Consider the following 14874-nt stretch of genomic DNA (forward strand, 5'->3'; position numbering starts at 1 on the left):
ATATATATATATATATATATATATATATATATATATATATATATATATATATATATATATATATATATATATATATATATATATATATATATATATATATATATATATATATATATATATATGCTCTCCGCCTCAGTGTATTGTAGTCGTTATGGAGAACGCGAAAAAGTTGGGCTGATGCTTAGCTAAAGTGTTAAGCGTGGATATCTAGAAGCGAAAATCTTCGTGGCGATGCTCGTGGTTTAACTTAAGGTTTCAAACATAGGGTTACATTTTGGGTATACCTTTCTAGCTTTTCCAAAAACGTGTTGTCTTAGGTATACAAAGCTTGTACAATCGTTATCCAAGGCTACTAAAATCTCTTTATTTCTTCTTCAATGCACATAATGTCTTGCACTGTATAGCCATAAAGATGGCCCGGTGACCAGAGTAGTGTCCGGACCCCTGGAGTATCTGTTACGGGTCCAAGTTGGACTTATTTTTGGAAACGGGGCGGAGAGTTTGAAGGATGCTTCACTCCCGCCACCTGTCGGCCCGGTATTGCACTGCCTCCGGGATCGGCCTTGTCTTTAGCGCGTCTTTACTATCCTGTCTTTCTATCTGATCTTTCAACTCTCCTTCTATCTGCACGTGGTAGCGATTGTGGCTCGGCTTGAGCCAGTGAGCAGGCCTGTGCACTTTCTTTTTTCCTGGCAGCAACAGACAGAGAGACAGACCAGAGTAGTAGCAAGCAGCTGTACTTGTGGCTACTACGCAGTATTCTGGCGTTTCAGCCGCTTGTCTGGCCTTGCACTTTTCATATCTTCGGTGCTTTTGAGCCAACTCCCACGCTACCACTGCGGCAAAATTGTAAAATTTGGTTAATTATTATTATTATTACTACTGATCCGGAGTTCCCGGGTTCGAACCCGACCGCGGTGGCGGCGTTTTTATGGAGGAAAAACGCTAAGGCGCCCGTGTGCTGTGCGATGTCAGTGCACGTTAAAGATCCCCAGGTGGTCGAAATTATTCCGGAGCCCTCCACTACGGCACCTATTCTTCCTTTCTTCTTTCACTTCCTCCTTTATCCCTTCCCTTACGGCGCGGTTCATGTGTCCAAAGATATATGAGACAGATACTGCGCCATTTCCTTTCCCCAAAAACCAATTATTATTATTATTATTATTATTAATTATTAGCTGCTTTGCAGCACACGTGTAAGCGCATTACACACTCATAACCGCAACGCCTGAATCGGTGTTTTCTGTAAAATCTATGTCCCTGAGAAAAAATTGAAAATTGAAAATTGGTTTTGGGGGAAAGGAAATGGTGCAGTATCTGTCTCATTTATAGCCGGACACCTGAGCCGCGCCGTAAGGGAAGGGATAAAGGTGGAACTAAGAGAAGAAAGGAATAAAGAGGTGGCGTACTGGAGAGCTCCGGAATAATTTCGACCTCCTGGGTATGTTTAACATGCACTGACGTCGTCGCACAGAAACTTGCAGACAATTTTTTTTTACCAAAAAACGATGTATTAAATGATGCTGCTAACAGTATGCGAATGCTTGTTCTCTGAGGATTGTTGTGAAAGACATACAGGCAATGCATAAAACAAAATAAATATTAGAAAAATAGATAAATCAACGAAGTTTGAAGGCTTAAGACCGCCTTTAGGCAGCTGTGTGGACCGCGCACGCGCGTTTCGGACGACATCTTTCATAACATCTCAAAGTTCTGCCCGCCGTGGTGGCTCAGTGGTTAAGGCGCTCTTGAACTGAGCCGGAGTAGCCGAGTGCGAACCCGACCGCGGCGGCCGCGTTTCGATGGAAGTGATACGTAAAGGCACCGGTGTGCTGTGCGCTGTCAGTGCGCGTTAGAGACCCCACGTGGTCTAAATTGTTCCGGAGCCCTCCACTATGGCACCTCTTTCTTCCTTTCGTCTCTCAATTCTCCGTTATTCCATCCCTTACGGTGCTGTTCGCGTGTCCACCGTGATGTGAAACAGATACTGCGCCATTTCCTTTGCTCAAGAACCAATTTTAATATATTTTTTTCATTTTCTCTCTTGAGCCAAAACGTGAAAGTTTACTGTAATGGACTGTGAGCATAAATTCAAATTGGCCTCAATCGATACAACCCAGGTTTCTAACGACAAAGAGGGTACTTTCACTGAGAACGAAACTTTTCTAGCCTGGAAAACGTTCGCAAGTGAAATAGAGGGAAATCAATCGCCAGCGTGTTCACAAGAAAACAGGTTTGGTTTATGGTTTATTGGAGTTTAACGTCCCAAAGCGACTCAGCCTCTCAGGGATACCGTAGTGAAGGGCTCCGGAAATTTCGACTACCGGGGGTTCTTTAACATGCGCTGATATCGCACAGAACACGGGCCTCTAGCATTTCGCCTGCATCGAAATGCGGCCGCCGTGTCCCGGATAGAACAAGCGATGACGTCAGGATAGTTTCATTTTTTGTGTCGGTCCCTGAGGCTAGATTAGAATGCCATTCACCTCCTAATTCTGATCGCGGAGTCCTTTTTGTTTTCGGTCTTGACGTCACCAGTATGAATGCAGAGAGGGAAGCAGTTGGTTTGGGTATCTCGGGGCATGTTGCAGCAGGGGCAATATGTAGCATTGAAGCACTGGGTATCTCGAAATAGAGGAAATAGAAACAGAACTAGGAAGATGCAGCTAATCAATTTTCACTAGAAATAAAAACGCACACAGGTGTCCTCAGCGTTGGCAATAAAGGCACTACCGCCTCCTTTCGAAGGAGAACAGCCGCCCCAAAACCTGCAAACAGAAATAAGTTGAAAGAACATGCAGCCACTTCATCAAATGCTGGTAAACACCTGCTGTCCTTGTACTCAAGAATGCTAAGCACCACCGTTAAGAAAACAGTAGCGACCCTCAGGAAGAGCGACGGTGTATTTCATGTTTGACGTCTACGTAGCAGGCAAATGCGGTTTCGCTTTTGGCGAAATTCCAAATTCGCTCCGGATGATCAATGCCCCCTCGAAAGCCCTTTTGGCTGCATGCCGTTTCTACGATGAGCTCCAGCGCCCTCGATGCAAGGAAAACAGATATCCATATTTGTGAACCTTCCATCAAATGCGAGACCCCTGTCACCACTTCATACATATTAATACGAAAGCATTATACGGTTATGTCGCGTCAGCAAAATGTGTCCGTAAATTTTGTCTGCGCGATTATGCCGTTCTGTGGAAATAAATGTGCGAAAGTTTTATTGTGTTAGGTAGTGCGTGAAATGATCTTGAAATGGGAAAAGATTAGTGTATAAATTTTAATTTCTTAATTAATGAAATTGAATTAATGAAACTGGATGTTATGTTTGAAGCCGGTTGTGTGATTATTTCGATGGAAAACAATGTAAATGCGTTTGAAGGCTTACTTAGCATAACAATAAAATAAAATAAGAACACAATGATGAAAATATACACTAAATAAAAAACAAAGAAAATTTCACATGAAAAACGAGATATGGAGGAAGAAAGTCCGGAAAGGAAAAGGCTTTCGCATTTCCGCTCTTAAATACCATTAAGAGCAATCCTGCAATTTTTTCTGCATTTTATAGCATTCTTTATATATCGCACACTGTCGAAACGGTGGACACAGCTCACATTCCCCATTCGCCGCATGGCGCTGTTCCTTCTTCGAATGTTCATCATACCAGAGCACTGTCGTACTCGGGAAAGCAATTGAAGGAATTTTGCCTAAAATCCCGCAGCAAAAAAGGGCAGGGCTTGCAATGTCCATTAGAGATTGCCAATGGACATTTAAGGTAGGTGAGTGGATTCGAATGGATGCAGAGTCAAGCGGGTAGATAAGATTACGATGTTTTCTGGTATAGGTTAGCTGTCACTGTCGCTGGTACAATGCAGGTGGTATCGGGTCCCATAGAATATTTTATACGGGTCCCATTTGAACCCAACATATTAAACTTGTTTTTGGAAATGTGGCGGAGTGCTTTAAGGTTGCTTCACTTCCGCCACCGGCTGGCCCGGTACTGCACTGCCTCCGGGATCGGCCTGGGACATTACAGCGCTCGTCTTTTCTATCCTATCTTTCTGTCCTATTTTTAAACTCTCCTACTTTCAGCACGTGGTAGCGATTGTGGCTCAGCTTGAGCCAGTGGGCAGGCCTGTCCACTTTCCTTTTCTTTCTTCTTGGCAACAACAAAAGAAGAAGGCACAATGCATGGCTATATTGAAGTCATTGGGAAAAGCCTTCCTCCTGCAGTGGACATAGTGGGCTGATTATAATGATGATGATGATGATGGGCAGTTTGCTGGATGCAAAAAAATAAAAAAAATTTGTAGTTCATTATTGGACTCTCTTCTTCAAGCCATTTTGCACCTAAGCTTCGCTGTTTAGTAGTAGAAGCAAGGGCCATCTGCACATCTTGCACACTACGGCATATCTGCTCAGTACGATGGGCTGCTGTTTCTTCTGCTGTTTCCTCGAAAGCTGAAGGGCTCGGCACCCTTCATCTTTATTTCAGCGCAACTGCTCACACGTCAGTTTATTTTTTTTTTGGTCATGAGTGCATTTTCACCAGAGCTTCCACCGAAGCGCTTTCCATTTTTCTTAGAGCACGGAAGCTACATAGAATATGCGTCTGTTTCCTTCCTAAGGTCATTCACTACACTACTTGGGACACTGGATACCACCGTATTTATATGCCTACTAAGAGAATCGGCACATGTAGAGAGTAATGATTCTTTTGTACGGCTTTCATGCAGCAGCATCTTTTTCGCGATGTTCTTAGCAGTTCCTGTCGTAAAAACACTTATGGTGCATTTCTTTTTTTTTCTTTGCTATGAATAAAACATCCGTATGCCCCTCCACATTGCTGACTGCATCGCACAAGAAGTAGCGACGAATGCTGTCTGCGGATTGCTTGATGCGCTCCCCTTGTTGTGAGGGTTTAAACCGTCGCTCGTCGCAACATTTGTGCCGCTGTACTGAAGAATGCGGTCCCACAGGCATTCACAGTTTTTATGAGGCAAGATTCGCTGAGCTAAAAAGGACGATTCGAAGCGAAACTTCGATTTGAAGCGAAAGCCAATCTCTGGTACAAAAGACGTTTACGGAGCTACCTCGATAAAATGCTTTTTGAAATGAAAATTTTCCTGTCAGTCACCTCAAGCCAATATACAGAGCTTTTAACCGGCAAAAAATGTAGGTCACGTGCAAGGAGGTGTTCAGCTACCGTATAAGGATATTTATTTTTTTTGTGAGAGCACGTGGGCTTGAAGAGCAAAATAGATATTTGGGTGAGGCGTGTTTCATGAGTCTTGGTGTTCGGACGCATTTTGTAAAAACAACAAGAATAAATTGCCATTGCACAATCCTTAGCTCAGGACACCAGTGTCAGTCGGCAAAAACTGACGAATAAAAATGACGTAGCTATTAATTCTAAGCCTTCAGTTAATGCATAGTCATCGCTTGGTATGATAGAATTTTTTTTATTACATTCTATTGTTTTCTCATTGACAAGGATCGATTACGAAGAAAACATCAGAGCCTAAGGTGAGGGGCAATTAAATGCAGAAATTAATAGAGTTGTAACAGAAATACTTCGTAATTAGGGTACGAGCTTGAGGAATACTTTGCTGCCTGAAAGCTTCTATTGTTTTTGTAGTCAGTTTATTACTCCCTCGATTAATTACCACAAGCTAGCATACACTTCAAAGCTATCATGCTAACAAAGCCCTACCTTTGGGTATGATTAGCACGCAATAGGACTGACATGTAGCCAATGTGGTACGAAATATTGATTTAATCACTGCTCACCTTCATACTGCGGAAAGTGCGTTTACACGGGTGCTTTCAGATGATTTTAAGAATAGCAGTGTCATGCAAAGCAAAATAAAAATATCTTCGCTTATTATATGCTTGCGTGCATGAGTGATTTTCATGCTGCATTCAAGGTTGCAGCCCCTCCGTCAGAGCTATGATAAAATATGAGAAGTCTGATGTTCTTCCGTTCTTTGCTCCCGATCCTATGTTTCCTTGAGTAGCGGGGGGTGCTCGTCTCGCGGTTCATGTGCGAGTTATATTTCAAAGTATGGTCTGTGATGTGCATTGCGAACATGCTTTGAATGTCTTTGAATGCCATATTGCAGGAGGTCTCTGGTTTACTCCAAATTTTCGTCAGTTCTTGACTTTAACGACCTTACAGATCGCGGATCATCTAGAACGTATCCTCTGCCTTTTGAAAATGGTATGAACCATCAAACTTTGTGCCATTTTCAGAGCAAACTCCCCGTAGGGTTTTTGAAGTATTAAGAAAGTTTCAGTTGTATTGCGTCCGAGTTTGAAACAAAGCTACACCACACAGCATTGCATGTAACTGCACTAGCTCATTTTGGGGAGGCACGAAAAACACGACTGCAGAAAGAGCACTCAAAGTGTACCGGTTAACCAGACGAGCTTTCTGCTCCATTTGAAGTTGTACGGGTCATTGACCTGATACCACCAGCATAAACAACGCCTCAGAGTACAGATCAAACGCTGTGAGAGCTGTCTCATTATCGTATTTACAGACGCCGACCAAACATCTCCTATCACATGTAGCACTGCTTGATCCGCAGAGAGATAGTGGTTGTTATTGTTGGCCTTTCAAAAGATGGCACTTGCCCACACTGGGGGATCGGTCGAGAATCGGGAGGCAGAGGTTGCTCTTCACCTGTGCTCAGTAAAGGCATAAGAAAAGCACGCCGGAAAGCAACACCAGTGAAGTCGACCTCAAGAAGGCCATGAACAGGGAAGGAATAACGCTTTAATTTCGAGTTTATACCGCGTCTTCTTTTTCTCGCTTGTCACAGAACCCGCACTACACATTGCTGACGCCCTCGCACGCTTATGTAGAATGGTGATTAGGGGTAGTTGGTTCATGTCTAGAAGGAACGACGGCAACGCAACGAAAAAAATGGACAAACCCTAGCGCTGATTCTCACACTTCAGGCGAGCGGTTCTGTCACGCCTTTAAACCGTCTCGGGGAAATTTGCTGTGAACGGTGCACCGTCGTGGAGTGCCATGGAACACGCTCGCCACTTGCAGCATACTCTGCGTTGTTTCGCTCAAACGTCGCCTGCTGCCGCCATGCGTCCACAATTTCCTTTATCGCGGTGCACCAGAGACGACGACAACGACAGAGCTTTCCGCCATTTACACAGACGCCGCACCCTCAGCAAGGGGCTGAAAATAGACTCCGGACAACGCACTTGAGTTTTGCTGAAATTTTGCTGTCATTCTGCCCTTTTGCTTCTCTACAAGTATGCTTTTTTTTCTTTTAAATGCCTTCGCAGGTGTCTGCGACAATAGCAGTGTCGGGAACTTTGGAGACTTGATAGCCTCTTTAGGGTGTTCTCGGCTATTGGGTTCTCTGTCCGGAAAGGAGTCAAGACTTCGTTTCTATTACAAGGAGGCAATGGGAATAATTGCAGCGCTACTGGTGTGTGAATATTTTGGGGCAGAAAGGTTGAAGCTTCGAATCGACAGCAGACGCCGAGAGTTTGTGAGGCGGCAAGCTTAAATGGTTTCCTCTGCTTCATTACGAACTAACAGGGAAAGACTGAGGAGGCGCCTTGGGTTGATCGTTAGAAGACCTGGATTTAAGATTTCTCTAAAAATGACAAATAATAAGGTTGATTTTTGCAGTTTTTGTTCATGTTCTTGGTGCCGATTTAACTGTCTTAGAAGCGGTGTAGCTTGCCGTGCTGATGAGAACAACTTGTAGAGAATGGGGACAGACGGCTATAAAGACCTGAGGAGTTCTTAATTATTCCTGCTGATAGCATGAGATTTCTTTGTACATCCTTGTTAACTTTTCACATTTTAGGGTTGCGGGAATGAACAGGCCACCACCCATAAAAGGAATTGCACAAACTGTACAGAAATACAGTTCTGTCACTTTGTCTTTATCGTATAATCTTGACGAATGCATCGATGACGTGGCGTCTGCTACCTTACCTGGCCTTCCAACAAGCTTAGTGGAGTAACTGGAGCATTTTTGACTGGAAAAGCTTCCTAGAACAATGAAGACACATAAGGGATTTTCAGCTATTTTTCCGGCTATGTAACAGTTCTAAGCAAAGACAGTTGTAGTTCATCTCTCGTAGCAGAAAACCACAACTAAGTGCCTGTTACAAGTTTAGTCACACCTCTGAACATGTAAAATTATACACGTTTTACACTTGCTTGTAACTAGCGCCCGGGTACGCTATTTTGTGCGCTCATTGCATAAGCCCAAACTAGAAACTTGCTAAAGGCCCAGATGTCTTTGCCACCCGTTCTTGTATATCTGTATGTTACAAAGTAAATAAAATTGAGTTGAATTGAACTCCTTTTGGCGTGAATAAATTCCTCTGGTTTTAAATGCACGACGGTATTTTTCACTGATGGTAGTTTGAGATCAGGCGAGCCAGAAATGACAGCTCTTATGACATCCGTTGTCCTGTGTTGTTCTCTCCTGGTGTATTCGTCTTTTTTTGGTTGGTATTTTCTTCTTTAACATACCATACCAACAGGCCCACCATTCTGCCCAGCTTCAGTACTTATGACATTTACTCGTGAATTACAATGAAAAAGTTGCAGAACCAAAAACTTGAAAACACGCAAATACAAAGAATCCAGAAGCAGCCAGAGCTTGACTCAGAACTTCACTTTTTATTCGAAAGTAAGGTCTTTTACTACACATGACGGTTATTTCGAAATTATTCCGGAGCCCTCCACTACGGCACCTATTACTTCCTTTCTTCTCTTAGTCCCTCCTTTATCCCTTCCCTTACGGCGCGGTTCAGGTGTTCGCCGAGATGTGAGACAGATACTGCGCCACTTCCTTTCCCCAAAAACCAATTTTTCAATTTTCCCGATGGAGGCAGAGAAACGCCGCAACAGTGTAATGGAACATGGTACCAGTGCAAGAAACAAGGACGAAGGGAGAAGAAAGACAACACGAACCGGCGTTCGTGTTGTCTTTCTTTTCCCTTTGTCCTTGTTTCTTGCGCTGGTACCATGTTCCATAATAAGGCAAACCAACTAGACCAGCTGTCTACTCTTAATAGTGTAATATTTCCACATATGCACATCATTTACCTCTGCTGTTTTCAATCTTCGCTTCTACACTCTTCCTTTCTTTATACTGTGCTGGCTAGAAGAAATTTGAAGAGAAGATAGGCAGAGATAAAGTGGAGAAGAAAAGGAAGACCGTTATTGACAGGGCTGAAGTTTACAGCAGGCTTTAGGTACGCGTATGTTCTTTTTTTATGTCGTCGATTAAAATGAGCTTGATGGCGCCGCGTGATTTCATCAAATGCCTATGCGGGCACAGGGAGCTCTGGAATTCATGGCACGTGTGTGAACTAGCTCCGCAGCTCCATTTTCGAGCGGCTCATCAGAAGGAGCCTCGTAAGCGCCGTTATATTTCACCTGTCATTCGGGACCTTAAGGAAGCAGCATCGGTCTCAACCCGCAAAGCATTATGTAGGCTTCGGTTTACTGTGATTTGTGTGGATATCCTGGCGAGGCGAAAAGTAGCAAGATAAAGATTGGAGCGAACCCTAGTTAGGAAGTGGCATATTAATATGTTGATTAGAACAAAATGAAGGTTTTCTCACTGCTAACGTAACTTGCCATGAAAAGCTGGGTTTTTAAGTTTTAGTGCATTATAGGGCTTTTGCACATTATCTATGCGACCATAATTGCGTGTCCGCCCTCGGTAAAGCAAACTTTGCACCAACACACAGGCGCCCGTGTGCTGTGCGCTGTTAGTGCACGTTAAAGATCCCCAGGTGGTCGAAACTATTCCGGAGCCCTCCACTACGGCACCTCTTTCTTGCTTTCTTCTTCAATTCCCTCCTTTATTCCTTCCCTTACGGCGCGGTTCAGGTGTCCGCTGATATATGAGACAGATACTGCGCCATTTCCTTTCCCCCCAAACCAAATATTATTATCATCACCAACACTGTGCACAATAAGTTTTATACGTTATCTAATACAGAGCGGACAGAGAAGAAAAGAAATTAAATGCGTACTGAATGGAAAGGGTAACCGCGATAGAGTAGGCGACCGATAATCCCACTAGGAGAATAGAAACAACGTAAGATTTTGTGAGCAATAGAATGGAGTCACATTCTGCACAGAGTTCTGTCTGTATATGAGCCATATTTCTTTGTTTTTTTCTGTCTTTGAGCTAAGATAGCGGTGCTTTTCTTTCTTCTTTTTATATGAAACACTCAGGTGTCTCAGAAGTGATCACCCGTTCAGACAAGCTTGCGAACATCGCTTCTATGTTTAGGCGGTGATGCGAAAAAAATCACCAATACTTGGTGGGTTTTGTCGCAGCATAAACTCGATAAATTGCATGTGGGTGGAACATTAGGCCTCCTTCTTGTCGTCCAGATACATACAGCGGCTATCTTATCAGCGCTTTATAAATAACTCAACAAATGCATCACAAATTAACCGCGGTATCGTGTCCTACTGTAATTGAACTTGCAACGCTGTTCACAACGACGGTCCTCAACTGCTGTCATAATCTTGTCGGTAAGTTGCAAACGTGCACGAATCTGACAATAACTCGATTGCATGTTATGAGGATCGGCAAAACTATGCCTATGCTTGTGCTAAGCACACAACTGGTTAACGTCTTCAGTTGTTAAACTCTACACATACAAAACGAAAAAAGCACTAAAGAAGGAATTTTTGGGCCGTATTTTGTGTTTTAAAGATCTTTTGAAGATCTAAGTGGCATTGATTCCATTCATTTTCCCAGTTACCTTTCCTAGGCTCTGCACCTTTGTTCCCAATAACTGTGCGTTTATCTGAGATTTCTGGTCGTCTTCAGCTTCATATCAATAATTTATTGATGAGCGAATCTTCGGAGACCTCGTGGTCTCTTTGCACTAAAAACTGGGCATAATATCGAGTGAAAACCGAACGCAACAAATTCTGAGAAAAATTCCCCTTTCGTCAACAGCTTAGCCAGGGCTCAACTAAGTATTTATTGCTTCAAAGCGTAAATTTCTTATGAAGCTTCCTAAGTATGGAGCAGTGGCTGCTCAAAACCAGCCGATGCATTTCTATTTCATCAATGTTCTCTCCAGGAGTAGAGAAGTTGTGGACGAAGCGGATTTATTCTGTTGCTCGGACATCTCGTTCCTCTTGAGTTTACTATTTGCCCTTAAAAAGCAATTTATTTTCTGAAAATTTTTACTTTCTGTCTTAAAACCGCCACTGGTGTGTTTTCGTTTTGTCATCCTTGTAATCTTCCTACCTGCATATGTGCTCTCCATACAAGTTTTGTTTCTTTTCGAGTATTTTCACCACTCAGTGGTTTTCTTGGACACGGTGAAAACTAATAATTAAGAAGGGAACACCATCACTAAAGCACTGAGCTCTGCTGAAAGTCCAAACATCCGTTCAGTGCTTCGAAAGCTCATTAAAGATACAGAGTATATTGCGCCGTAGGCGGAAGGAGTTAGTTGGATAAATATGTAATTCAGATAAGGAGACGTGACCCTTTTGCAAGGAAAGGCAAGAAACCGTCTTGAGAGAAAATGCTGAATGCGTCAATAGCACTGACGTCTGTCGTTTAAATTTTTTTTCTGATTCCCATCTTGTTTACAGAATAAGATCAGTGATAGAATATACTCCTTAATTGGTAAAGCATAATGAGCTGCTATATTGAATTCTGAGTTCTTGTTTCCTTGTGTATTCGCACCTTATGTTTCCTTTTAAATCCGTGTGCGCACTTTCTAAGAGTTTTTGATGAGCGGTTTTACCATTGCGCTCTTGTTATATAAAAATTCTAAGGTATGAAGGGTGGACAGAATTTATTTCGGCTTCATACTGTTTCTCAGCCTCTAACGTTTAGCGTCATATCGCTGCAGGTCGTGAAATTCAATTTAACTAACTTTTTTTCTTTTCAATGAAGTCGTTCTTATTCTAGATGACAACCGTCACTGCAATAAGCATAATATTATGATTTCGGACACGTACATTGAAGAAAGATCGGTTTCAATGACAGGATTTTCATGTTCGAAGGCACTAAAATAGTTGAATTAAGAAATCTCAGAAAGCAATAGAATTAGGAATGGATTTAGTACAGATTGGCATGATTTACTCTTAACTCAGCTCGCTTTCGCAAGGTGGAGCCGCCTGTGTGCGTCAGAAGCACATTTCCTGCTGAAGTATTGGTCCCGTCAATCCCGTGGGAATATTGGGCCGAACATGTATTATACTGGAGACTTCGCCAATTCCCTGGGCTAGTATCGTGAGTGGGAGGTAGAGATTGCAGCGACAGCACCACTATTTTGCTACCGTCTCATAGGGGGCCTCGTTGATTCACTGCCTTCTCATGAAGGAAGAGGATATATGGCAGCATCGTCACAAGCGGTGAATCTGTTTGTTGCATTATTCACGCTCCAGAAGGTACCCCGAAGGGAATCACTTGCTTTCCTGCTCTACTGCAGGCAGTTCTTGTGCGTTTGCTTGGCGCTAGGCATTTCCATCTCTTCCCTCGTGTTTCTTGTGCATTGAGAGCTTTCCGAAGCGCGAGAAGAGAAACAGTGACAAGGCAGCTTGTGTTAAGCATGCATGTATTCAAAGGGAAGCTACTTTTTTTTCTTCGATGTTCAGGTGCCACGTGGGATGGTGCGTGGGCTTTGTATACGGTCTGATGGCCGGACGGCATGTCACCGGGGACGAGGATCCACGAATAGCGACTGATTCGTGAGGACGTCTTGTATAGATTCGCAAAGAACCTCTTTCCATCCTACGCCAATCTACTATGCCTCATTCATGTGTCGTCGTAGTTGTACTTCTCGTACTCTACGCCAACCAAGGTGCTCAACTGCTCCCTCTTCTTCCCTATCCTTGCCATCTTCTGTTGTACGGTTGAAAGCAACGCTTTTCGAGTGTCATTATAAGTGACAACTGTAACTGAGGTCATTCGGGCCCACAAAAACAAGTCTCTTTTTTACCTTCCTCGTCTCAGATACAGCCAGATATGTGGCATTATTTTGATTGAGTAAAAACCAGTTTAAGGGGGTATGAGGGTCTTAAAATTTGTTTTCTTATTTGTTAACATATCTTGCTGAAACTTCGCATGCAAGTATATCGTAGGATGCTGACTTTGAATATGCATTAAGATTTCAAATATCTCACATGGAAGGAAATATATGGTAAATTGACATATCCTAATTTGGTCATTTCTTACGGACTTTTATAGAAATTTATCAGTTAGAGAAAGCTTTTTTAAGGATAAGTAGACATTTTCAAAGGCCCGCTGCACATCCTAAAGCTAATAAAATGTCTAGCAATTTGTTTTGTTGTTCATAAATGAATAACAAATTTGGAAAGAAAAACCAATGCGGCAGTAATTAGCCCACACTTGGCCTCATTGCTAGCCTGTCATCCTTAAACGAAAAAGAAAAGCTTTAGGATGTGCGGTGGACCTTTGGAAATGTGTACATATTCTTTAAAAACCTTGTTTTAGCTGAGAAACTTCCATAAATGCCCTTAAGAAATGACCCAATTTGGATGTTATTTTCTCATAAATTTTTTTCCTAGTGAGATACTTCAAATTTAAATGCGCATTTGAAATCGGCATTCAGTGATACATCTGTGTGCAAAGTTTCAACTGGTTATGTAAAAAAAAAACAAGTTTTCAAGACCCTCATCCGCCCTTAATATAATTGCTCGTAATGAAAAAAAGAATTCTGAACGAAGACACTTAAGAAACTGGCGCTCCCAACCACTCTCAAACTTGAATACAAACCGCCATTGGCTCAGTCAGGCATCTACTCACTTCTATACAGATAGTGTGAAGTACTTCCCAGTTCTGTGGAATGGGTGGTGGCGTTACCGTCGTTATAACACCACGCTTTACTGCCTGGTCAATATGCAGTGACATCAATGATGACGTCACTGCAATGCATCACTCTGAGTGGTCCTAAAACAGTGACGTCAGCAGTTGCTGCATAGTGATGTCTCCTGCAATCAACCTGTGGAAACGGCTTCTTCACGTTGGCTTTATTTCCTCTCTCTATAAATTGAGGCACTCCTTTACCATGTCAACAGCACCAGGACACGCTATCATCAATCGACCAACCATTTCAGAGTTGTCCTCCTTCAGCAACAAAAGTTTGTGTTTTCGTTTCATATCGCAAAGAATCGCCGACATCGCAGGACCTCTGCCGACAAATGGAGCTGGCTTTGTTTTCGGTGAACAGCAATAAAAACCCTTCCAAAAGACCGGCGCCTTTAATAGATGAGCAGCCATCGCACCGCCCTTCCTGCTCACTGCGAAAGCCATACCGCTGATATATGACGTCCGTGGGTAGAAATGCGCGCACGCATTGCCAGCTTGCCCTACCACAACCTCCTACAACGTATATGAATGATATAAGCATTCGCTTTGAAATGAGGTGACGGCGGGTGCCATCAATCTCGTTTACTTTTTCCTTGCTCTAATTTTCCGTAGAGACAAAGCGCCATCTGTCGAGACGCCAGCTCAAGTGGAGCGTTCATTTTCTCTGAACGGGGAAGTACAGAATAGAATCTTGATGAATGAGCGTGGAGAGAAGAGTTTTGTGCGGCGTCCCCTCGCAAAATGAGGACCACCTATAAATGTCCAAGTGAAAAGATGTAGTTAATTACTTTACCACCGTGTGCCTCAGAAGCTCTATCCTTAAGATCAATGGTTGCCGAAGCATTCTAAAGTATAGAGCCTGCCGAAAATTAGGTGTGCACGCTGGAAGCTAAAATTATTGTTCACACATCTGGGTCTAGATATAAACGTCAGAGTTGCTTAGTACTGGATGCCATCTCTCCAGTCAGCCGCAAGCTTTACGGAACACTAAACATTTG

The 14874-nt window shown here is 43.0% G+C and overlaps 1 non-coding gene across 1 annotated transcript; it reads left to right on the forward strand.

Annotated features, from left to right (window-relative positions):
- Window positions 1-3847: 3847 nt before the first annotated feature.
- LOC144105827 (U2 spliceosomal RNA) lies at window positions 3848-4033 on the forward strand. Its single transcript, XR_013308906.1, has one exon. It is a non-coding gene; the product is annotated as a U2 spliceosomal RNA (small nuclear RNA).
- The last annotated feature ends 10841 nt before the right edge of the window (window positions 4034-14874 follow it).

This window comes from Amblyomma americanum, chromosome 9, assembly GCF_052857255.1.
Source record: "Amblyomma americanum isolate KBUSLIRL-KWMA chromosome 9, ASM5285725v1, whole genome shotgun sequence".
Classification (NCBI taxonomy): Eukaryota; Metazoa; Arthropoda; class Arachnida; order Ixodida; family Ixodidae; genus Amblyomma; species Amblyomma americanum.